Source organism: Cucurbita maxima, unplaced genomic scaffold (genome assembly GCF_002738345.1).
Source record: "Cucurbita maxima cultivar Rimu unplaced genomic scaffold, Cmax_1.0 Cma_Scf00497, whole genome shotgun sequence".
NCBI lineage: Eukaryota > Viridiplantae > Streptophyta > Magnoliopsida > Cucurbitales > Cucurbitaceae > Cucurbita > Cucurbita maxima.
Genome location: NW_019272513.1, coordinates 4972 through 15052, shown reverse-complemented (window position 1 = coordinate 15052; position 10081 = coordinate 4972). Strand labels below are relative to the sequence as shown.

Genomic DNA, 10081 nt, shown 5'->3' with positions numbered 1-10081 from the left:
ACATCAAATGTTAGGTCTTTGATTGGCAACCCATCTAGGGGAGCGTCAATTGCATCGATTCCATCAACGATCTTCCAATGAGTTTATGGTTCATGACCCATTTTTTATACCATTCACCTTCGAGCACTACCATAGTTTTACATCGTCCATGAGATGCATTGCGGCTAATGTAACTCTTAGGTCATATGAGAAAGTTCCTGTAGCCCTCAACTCTTAGGTCGTATGATAGAGTTCTTAGAGCTACCACGACATTTCGAGGTGTTCGATCGTTTGGTTTTTTCTTCAAAAGAGTCAACATCAAACTAAGGTCTTTAATTGGCAACCCATCCAGGGGAGCTTCGAATGCATCGATTCCATCAACGGTCTTCCCATGAGTTTATGATGCATGACCCATTTTTTATATCATCATTCTTCGAACGCCAACGTCCATGAGATGCATTGTGGCCAACGTTACTCTTAGATCCTATGAGCAAGTTCCTGTAACCTTCGAATATTGTTCTACGTCAAAAATAAAGTTTTTTAATTCCTTAGCATCCCGGTTCTCATTTAAGAGTGTGTTTTTCGATTTAGAGTTTGTTGCCCAACATGAGCTTGGCTTGGGGTGTGGTTCTCTACGACCCTGCTTGTCAAACTCACTCGGGTGCTCATCTTAGTCATCTCAGCCATGATGGCGTTCAACAAAAGAAACCTTAAAAATGACTGGATTATCACATCAACCATTTGAATCACCTCAACCTTGTTAAACGTAGTATAAATCATATTTGTATATAGTAAGATAATCTAGTGGTTTACTAGTTTGTTACCAAATCTATGTTTTACTGATTTGTTACCAAATATATGATTTTATGGTTTGTTACTAAATCTATGATTTAGAATGTAATCTTCATTATACACATCTATAAATACATGAGGTCGTGACCCTAGGTGAGGTCATTGTGCCATTCAACTTAACATGGTATAAGAGCTAACGTTTATTTTTTAAATGTCTACCATATCTTCTTCCTCCTCCCCATCTACCATCTCCAATACCATCTCAACTACCATGGCGACCTTTGGCCCAATCTCTCTACACCATGCTATCACAATTCGTCTAACCAAAAACAACTTCATCATATGGCACGCCCAGCTCCTCCCCTACCTACGGAGTACGAAGCTTATGGGCTACCTTGATGGCACGAATGCCGCACCTGCCAAGCTGGTCCCTTCCTCGACTGCTGCTGGTGCTGAGCTGGTCTCTAATCCTGCCTATATCAGTGGTATGATCAGGATCAATAGGTCCTTAGCGGCCTTCTCTCCTCCATGTCTGAGGAGATTCTTCACGATGTAGTTGCTGCTACTACGTCCAAGGAGGCGTGGGATACTCTGCAGCGGATATTTTTGTCGTCAACTCGTGCTCGCATTACTTATATTCGTGTTGAGCTCGCCACGTCCAAGAAAAGAGATCAATCTGCTGCAAATTATTTTTGCAAGATCAAAGGGCTGGCCACCGAGCTGGCTGCCACCGGCTCTGCCTTGCAGGATGATGATGTGATCGCGTATCTTCTCGCTTGTCTTGGCCCTGACTAGGATCCCTTCGTCACCTCAATGACTACCAAGAGTGAAGCCCTCACGCTTGATGATGTGTTTGCACATCTAATGACGTTTGAAGCTCGCCAACTACAACACCAGGCTGAACTTTAGTTAAATCCGGGATCTTTTGCCAATTGTACTGGTCGTGCTGAACTTCAGTTAAATCTTGGATCTTCTGCCAATTATGTTGGTCGTGGTGGTCAGTAGAAGAATCGTGGGCATAGGGATCGTGGTCGTGGTCGTTCTCAAGGTTATGCACCCTCTCGTCCTGCTGATGATCGTCGTGACCCTTCTGCTTGTCCTTCCTGCCAGATCTGCGGCAAAGTGGGGCATACTGCTATCTGCTGCTGGCATAGGATGGATGAGTCCTATCAAGATGAACCTTCTTCTACTCCAACTACGATACTGTCGGCTACTTCGTCTTACAAGATTGACCCAAATTGGTACAGTGACACAGGCGCGACGGATCATATCACCAGTGACATGGATCGTCTTGCTGTGCGTGAATGCTATCATGGAGGTGAACAAGTTAAAGTTGGCAATGGAGCATGTTTGCGTGTTTTGCATACTTGTCATTCTCTAATTAATACTGCTACTCGTCCTTTTGCATTGTGTAATATTTTGCATGTGCCTGAAATTTCCAAACATCTTCTTTCCGTTCATAAATTTTCTCGTGATAATAACGTATTTTTTGAATTCCATCCTTGACATTTTTCTATTAAGGATCGACGGTCAAGGAAAAGTCTCCTAGATGGGAGGTGTAAATTTGGTCTTTATCCTATTAAGCCATCCGATGTCGATGATCTCAAGCATGCCTTGGTGAGCAGATCTACTACTCATGCCCAATGGCATGCACATCTTGGACATCCTTCATCTCAAGTAGTAAAATCAATTTTGCGTCTCAATAATATTCTGTGTGCTAGTGAGTCATCTTTGTCAATTTGTAATGCGTGTCAATCAGCAAAAAGTCCTCAGTTACCATATACTAGTTCTTCCCATAGGTCTTCGTCATCTTTGGAACTTATTTTTCGGATGTTTTGGGCCCTGCACCTCCATCTGTTGGGGGTTTTAAATATTATATTAGCTTCATTGATGATTTCAGTAAATTTTCATGGATTTATTTGATGCATGATCGTACAAAAGCTCCTCGTATATTTTTGCAATTCCAAGCTCATCTTGAGCGCCTTCTAGATACTAAAATCAAGTGGGTCAATCTGATTGGGGTGGGGAATATCTGAAAATTCATAACACATTTTTTCGTTCCCTTGGAATTGCTCATCATGTTTCGTGCCCTCACACACGCCAACAAAATGGGCCTACTGAACGCAAGTACCATCATATTGTTGAAACTGGCCTAGCCCCTTAAAGCATCTTTTTCATACCCTAGCAAATTACTCCTTATTACAAAAATTTTGGTGTGCTTGTTGGCCTCATCTCCGGACATAAAAGGGTATAAGTGTCTTGACACCGAATCTGGTCTTTCTAGGCTACAGTTCTTTACATAAAAGGGTATAAGTGTCTTGACACCGAATCTGGTCGTGTCAATATGTCTAGAGACGTCATATTTGATGAAAATGTTTTTCCATTCAAGAGAGCTCCACCTAATTCTTCCCCAATCATTTGGGTAATAGCAGTACTAATTTAGAGAATGATCACATGCATATGTCTGTGCCTACTAACTCTTTGGATGCAAAAAATTTGGTGTCTACATCAGCTTCGGAATTGCCGCAGCAATCCTCCGTGTCGCTGCCATGCAAATCGGCGTTGGTTGTTCCGCCAATAATTGAGGCCTCAGCTCCTCCGCCAGCAGATGATATTGCACAATGCCTGGTCAAATCCTTGAACGATGGTTAACCAACTACTGTAGCATCGGTTGCTCCTCTCGCAACGGCTGATACGACTGTCCCCTCAAATGTGGATCCTGCACCTACTACTCATCCGTATAGTACTCGATTGAAGCACAATATCAAGAAACCCAAGGTGCGTAGAGATGGAACAATAACATATTTTGTAATTCGGTCTTCTGCCTCTGAATCTACTTCACATATTACTGCTATGGAGCATCCCCTCTGGCGTCAGGAAATGAATGATAAATTTCAGACACTTCAAAAAAATAAGACATGACACTTAGTTCCTCCTCGTGCTGGTCTTAACATTATTGATTGCAAATGAGTTTTCAAACTCAAGTAAAAGCCAGATGGCTCTATTGATCGCTACAAAGCACGCCTGGTTGCTAAATGTTTTAAACAGCAGTATGGCGTTGATTATGATGATACCTTTAGTCCAATTGTTAAGCCCACTACCATTCGGCTCTTATTGTCTCTTGCTATTTCTCGTGGTTGGGCTATTCGGCAGATTGATACTCAAAATTCTTTTCTTCATGGCTTTCTTAATGAAGATATTATGAAGCAGCCCCCTGGATTCGTGGATTCTCAACACCCTGGTTATCACTACAAGTTGGATAAGTTGCTTTATGGTCTTAAACAAGCTCCGCGTGCCTGGTTTTCTCGTCTTCGCTCCAAACTATTACAACTGGATTTTACACCTTCAAAGGCTGATGTTTCTCTTTTTATTTTTAACAAGACGCGCATTCAGATGTATATCCTCATCTATGTTGATGACATTATTATTATCAGCTCATCTTCTACGGCTACTGAGAAATTCTTACACAGCTTCAGGATGATTTTGCCGTCAAAGATCTTGGAATTTTGAGTTATTTTCTTGGGATTGAGGTCCGCCATACTTCTAATGGACTTATTCTGACACAACATAAATACATTCAAGATTTATTGTCTAGAACCAATATGCTCACCTCCAAAGGTGTGCCCACACCTATGCTTACTAGTGAGAAGTTGTTATTGGATGGTGGTGAAAAGCTTTCGCCTGAGGATACTACTCGCTATCGGAGTGTCATTGGTGCTCTCGAATATTTGTCTCTGACACGTCCTGATATATCATTCTATGTCAATAGAGTGTGTTAGTTCATGTCCTCCCCAACATCTATACATTGGGCGGCAGTCAAACGAATTCTCTGTTATCTACATGACACTATTGATATGGGTTTGTGTCTTACAAAGTCCAGCACTGATTTGTTGAGTTCCTTTTCAGATGCTGATTGGGCCTGAAATCCTGATGATCGTCGAAGCACTGGAGGCTATGTGATCTTTTTTGGTGGCAATCTTATCTCTTGGAGTTTGAAGAAACAATCAACAGTTTCTCATTCTAGTACTGAGGCCGAATATAAGGCAGTTGCTGATGCCACTACCGAATTAATTTGGATCCAAATTCTCTTGTGTGAGCTCGGGATCTCGCAAGCGCGAGCGCCTAGCCTGTGGTGTGACAACAATGGTGCCACCTACCTGTCCGCCAATCCAATCTTTCATCGACGAACAAAGCATGTTGAGGTTGGTTATCACTTCGTTCGTGAACGAGTATCGACTCGTCAGCTTGATGTTCGACTAATTTCTTCCAAGGATCAGCTCGCCAATATCATGACAAAGTCATTGTCAGCTCCTTCATTTAGCAATTTTAGGTGCAATCTGATAAGGTATTCAAATATATAATTTGACAAAAATTACCACAAGTTCACTGTAAATAAAACCCTAGGGTTAAGTCAAAAAGCATCAAACACTAAATACTCTGACATTTTAGGTGATATTTTGCGGAGGAAGCTGATAAGGTCTTCAAAGAGCATGTGGTCATGTCTGACATTTTAGGTTAACAACATGGTGAAAATAAACCAGAAATTCTGATACTGGTAATTAACTACAAACCTTTGTATAAGGTTTTAGAATAAATAAGATATCCAATCCAAAACAAAAATGATTTGATAAAAAGAATTTAGAGTTAAATGTTTTTATAAAATTCGATATAAAATTGAGATTTAGGAAAATTCTAATTTCCTAAAAGGACAAATATAAAATAGCATTTAATGTCAAGTTTAGAAAATATGAGAGGAACATCATGTCATTTAGCCTAAAAAACGCTCCATCCGAATTTCTGAAGATTATGAATGATATTTTCAATCCTTTCAAAAATTTTTAATAGTTTATATTGATGATGTGTTGATATTTTCTAAAACCATTAAGATCAACACTTTAAACTTCTACCTACATTCATTAAAGAAATCAGCTAGTTGTGTCCATACCCAAAATTAAATAATATCAAACTCATATCTTTTTCTTGGATTTTAAATTTATTTGAGCCTTATAAAACCCATTCAATGGTCCATTGAGTTTGTCTCAAACTTTCGTGATGACGTATCCTAGAAAAGCCAACTTCAAAAAAAATTTAGGTTCTCTCAATTATGTGTCTTAAATCCTTTAAGATATCATGCACATTTACAAATGTCTTGATGAGTGTCTTCAAAATAATACAATCTCTTGATTTGTAAGGGATATCTCTACAACCCAAAAAAATCAAATCATTAGTCAAATAAACTCTCTACTTAAGTCTTATTGACCCAAGGGCAGACCTCATAGTGAAACATGACGCATCAAATATCGGATATGGAGGTATCTAAAATTATCAAAGAGGACAATGAATCAATTATCATATTTCATTCAAAAGGCTCGAATAATACCATACAAATTACAAAACAGTAAATATATAAATATATATATATATATATATTATTTCCATTGTACTCTTGTGTACAAAATTTTTAAAGGAAATTTAAAATAAATCCGGGTATTTGTTACACTTTTAAGTTCAATTACAATAAATCAATAAAGAATTGAGTGGCAATAAAATATCACTTAACATTGGAATGTAATTTGAAGACTTTTTATCTTTGGGAGTTGAATTACATTTAAGATTATTTATGTTATGTCTTTATTTTTTCAATTTGTATTTAATAGCTTTTGGTAGTTTGTAGATGAACTACATTATGTTTGAATTATCTTTTTGGCATACAAAAACTGTGTTTGAAATCATTTGGGTGTTATGTTTCTTTCAAACCTTGTTTAAGGTTTGGTGTTAAAGTCTATTCATTGGATTAGTCATGATCAAGCTAATTCTTGTGTGAGTCGTCTTGGAATCTAAGAGTGACAATCATAGATTCCCAATTCAATCTAAGAGTTATTTATCCTTCTAACCCACCCTGGGTTGAAATCAATTTGTTAAGTTAGCTTTCTTTGTGAAAGTTTGGAAGGATACTACGACCTTTAGCTTTGCAAAATCCAGCGTTATTGGCGCTTATCAAAATCGCTGCCAAAATAAAGTTTAACAAGTGGTTCTATGGTGTAGTGGTTAGCACTTTCGACTTTGAATCTAACGAACTGTATTTAATTCCCGATAGGTAATCCACCAATTTATACAAAATTGGTCCATAGCCAATTCGGTAGAGTCACTTTTGGACCGATAATCTGTAGAAGGGGTCACTAAGGTTGATATCATACAAAATGGGTCTATAGCTCAATGTTAGAGCATTTGACTGTAGATCAATGGGTCCATAGCTCAATGTTAGAACATTTGACTGCCGATCAAGAGGTCACCAATTCGAACCTAGTTGGGCCCTTCTATCTTGGATAGAAATTTGTTACACTTTTAGGACCGACACTATGTCTAAGGGGTCACTATGGTTAAAATCCTACAAAATAGATCCATGGCTAAGTGGTAGAGAATTTGACCGGTCACCTATTTGAACTTGGTTGGGCCCTTCTATTTTGGACAGACACTTATTACACTTTTGGACTGACACTCTATAGAAGGGGTCACTAAGGTTGAAATCATGGAAAATGGGTCCATAGCTCAGTGGTAGAGCATTTAACAACCATTTATTTTAGACAGACACTTTGTTCGATTTGCTCCCGACCACTGAGTGTCTAAAGGAAAAGAAATAAGAATAATTATCGATTCCAAACCTTATTCCAAAGTCCTCCACCACATAGAACCATGTACTTAGAACCCAAGGGCCACTATTCTCGAACAAGAACCAAGATATCATTAATAAAAGAGTGTGGTATCCAAGCACCCACTATGAACATGGTTAAAAACTTACAATTTGGCTACATACTCGAACAAGAACCAAGATATCATTAAGAAAAGAGTGTGATATCCAAGCACCCACTATGAACATGGTTAAAAACTTACAATCTGGCTACTTACTCGAACAAGAACCAAGATATCATTAAGAAAAGAGTGTGGTATCCAAACACCCACTATGAACATGGTTAAAAACTTACAATTAGGCTGAGTACATTTCTGAGTCTTGTACTCACTCCATGTTTTCCATATTTTTCATGTAACTCAGAGTAGTTGCCCTAGACCAACAACACCCACCAAAACTATTTTTGATGTTTTAAAATGATTTTTTTTAACCTTTCCCTTATTTGTACTTTGAACCTATAAACTCTCTTTTGAATATAATGTAAATATGTATGTTTATTATATTTTAATTCTTTTTTTATTTCGAGAAAACATTTTACTTTGTTTTCAACCTCTTTTAACTTGCAATCCGTGCTTTGAGAACCCACCGGAAATGGGTGGGTTCTAACTATTAGTGAGTTGCATAAATCATCTCCCTTTTGGTTTTCACTCACTCCTCTTCTTTAACCTATGACCCATTACTATTTCATCTCCTTGTTTTTTTAGCTTTTTAAATACCCTTATTTCATTCCTAAATCTATAAAATGTCTCCTATTTTTATTCATTTTCTCTTTTCTTAAATATCAAAATCTTAAATAAAAAGGAAAGCTCTATAAAATAAGTTTGCCATGGACCAATTGATCTGCAATAGGTTCGAATTGGTGACCTCTTGATCGGCAGTCAAATATTCTAACATTGAGCTATGGACCCATTGATCTGCAATCAAATGCTCTAACATTGAGCTATGGACCCATTTTGTATGATCTCAACCTTAGTGACCCCTTCTACAGAATATCGGTCCAAAAGTGACCCTACTGAATCGGCTATGGACCAATTTTGTATAAATTGGTGGATTACCTATCGGAAATTAAACACAGGTCGTTAGATTCAAAGTCGAAAGTGCTAACCACTACACCATAGAACCACTTGTTAAACTTTATTTTGGCAGCGATTTTGATAAGCGCCAACAACGCTGGATTTTGCAAAGCTAGAGGTCGTAGTATCCTTGCAAACTTTCACAAAGAAAGCTAACATAACGAATTGATTTCAACTAAGAGTAGGTTAGAAGGATAAATAACTCTTAGATTGAACTTGGAATCTATAATTGTCACTCTTAGATTTCAAGACGACTCACTCAAGAATTAGCTTGATCATGACTAATCCAATGAATAGATTTTAACACCAAACCTAAAACAAGGTTTGAAAGAAACATAACACTCAAATAGTTTCAAACACAGTTTTTGTATTCCACAGTGTTTTCAAACTTGAATATTACAAGCATTTAAATATGCCAAAAAGATAATTCAAACATAATGTAGTTCATCTACAAACTACCAAAAGCTATTAAATACAAATCGAAGAAAATAAGACATGACATAAATAATCTTAAATGTAATTCAACTCCCAAAGATAAAAAAGTCTTCAAATTACATTCCAATGTCAAGTGATATTTTATTGTCACTCAATTCTTTTCTTTATTTATTGTAATTGAACTTAAAAGTGTGACAAATATGCTGGATTTATTTTAAATTTCCTTTAAAATTGTACACATAGTACAATGGAAATAATATATATTTTTTTTACTGTTTTGTAATTTGTATGGTATTATTCGAGGCTTTTGAATGAAATATGATAATTGATTCTTTGTCCTCTTTGACAATTTTAGATACCTCCATATCCGATATTTGATGCGTCACGTTTTCGTATGAGATCTGCCCTTGGGTCAATAAGACTTAAGCACGGAGTTTATTTGACTAATGATTTGATTTTTTTGGGTGGTAGAGATATCCTTTACAAATCAAGACTTCCTATTATTTTCAAGACACTCATCAATGTTGGCTTTTTGGCCCTTGATCTCAATTTAATTAATTTCAATCAATTAATTGACTGATTTTTTTGATGATACCAAACCTACTTTTAATTACTAACTATTTTAAGTATTTTGAACTGTCCACAGTATAAGGTCGGGAATAACGATTACAACAACTTTTCAATTACTCAAATCAGAGCTAAAACGAAGAAATTAGAATCGAGACAACATACCCGACGTGATGATGTGGCAACAAAATCAAAATGATGGACAAATCAAAATATATCAAAGTATGACATTTATAATGTTGGAAGAGTAACAAATGGTGGAGTTTTTCTTATTATTATATTTATAAATAAAATTATTTTGACAAAATATAAATTTGAATCTAATCGTTACATCGATTTTTATTATTATTATATTATTATATTTTAAAATTTGGGTAGTTACTCACCAAGCTTTTATTATTATTATATTATTATATTTATAATAAATTTTGAATTATTATTATATTAAAAATTTTAAATAAATGAATTTAAAAAATTTTCTTATTTATTTACTTTTAATATCAACCTTCCATTATTCATAACACAATCCAATGTAAAATATTAATTC

The 10081-nt window shown here is 36.5% G+C and overlaps 1 non-coding gene across 1 annotated transcript; it reads left to right on the top strand.

The window, feature by feature from the left end:
- The first annotated feature begins 1509 nt into the window (after positions 1 to 1509).
- Positions 1510 to 1649, top strand: LOC111474662. Its single transcript, XR_002716117.1, has one exon. It is a non-coding gene; the product is annotated as a small nucleolar RNA Z247 (small nucleolar RNA).
- Positions 1650 to 10081: the final 8432 nt, after the last annotated feature.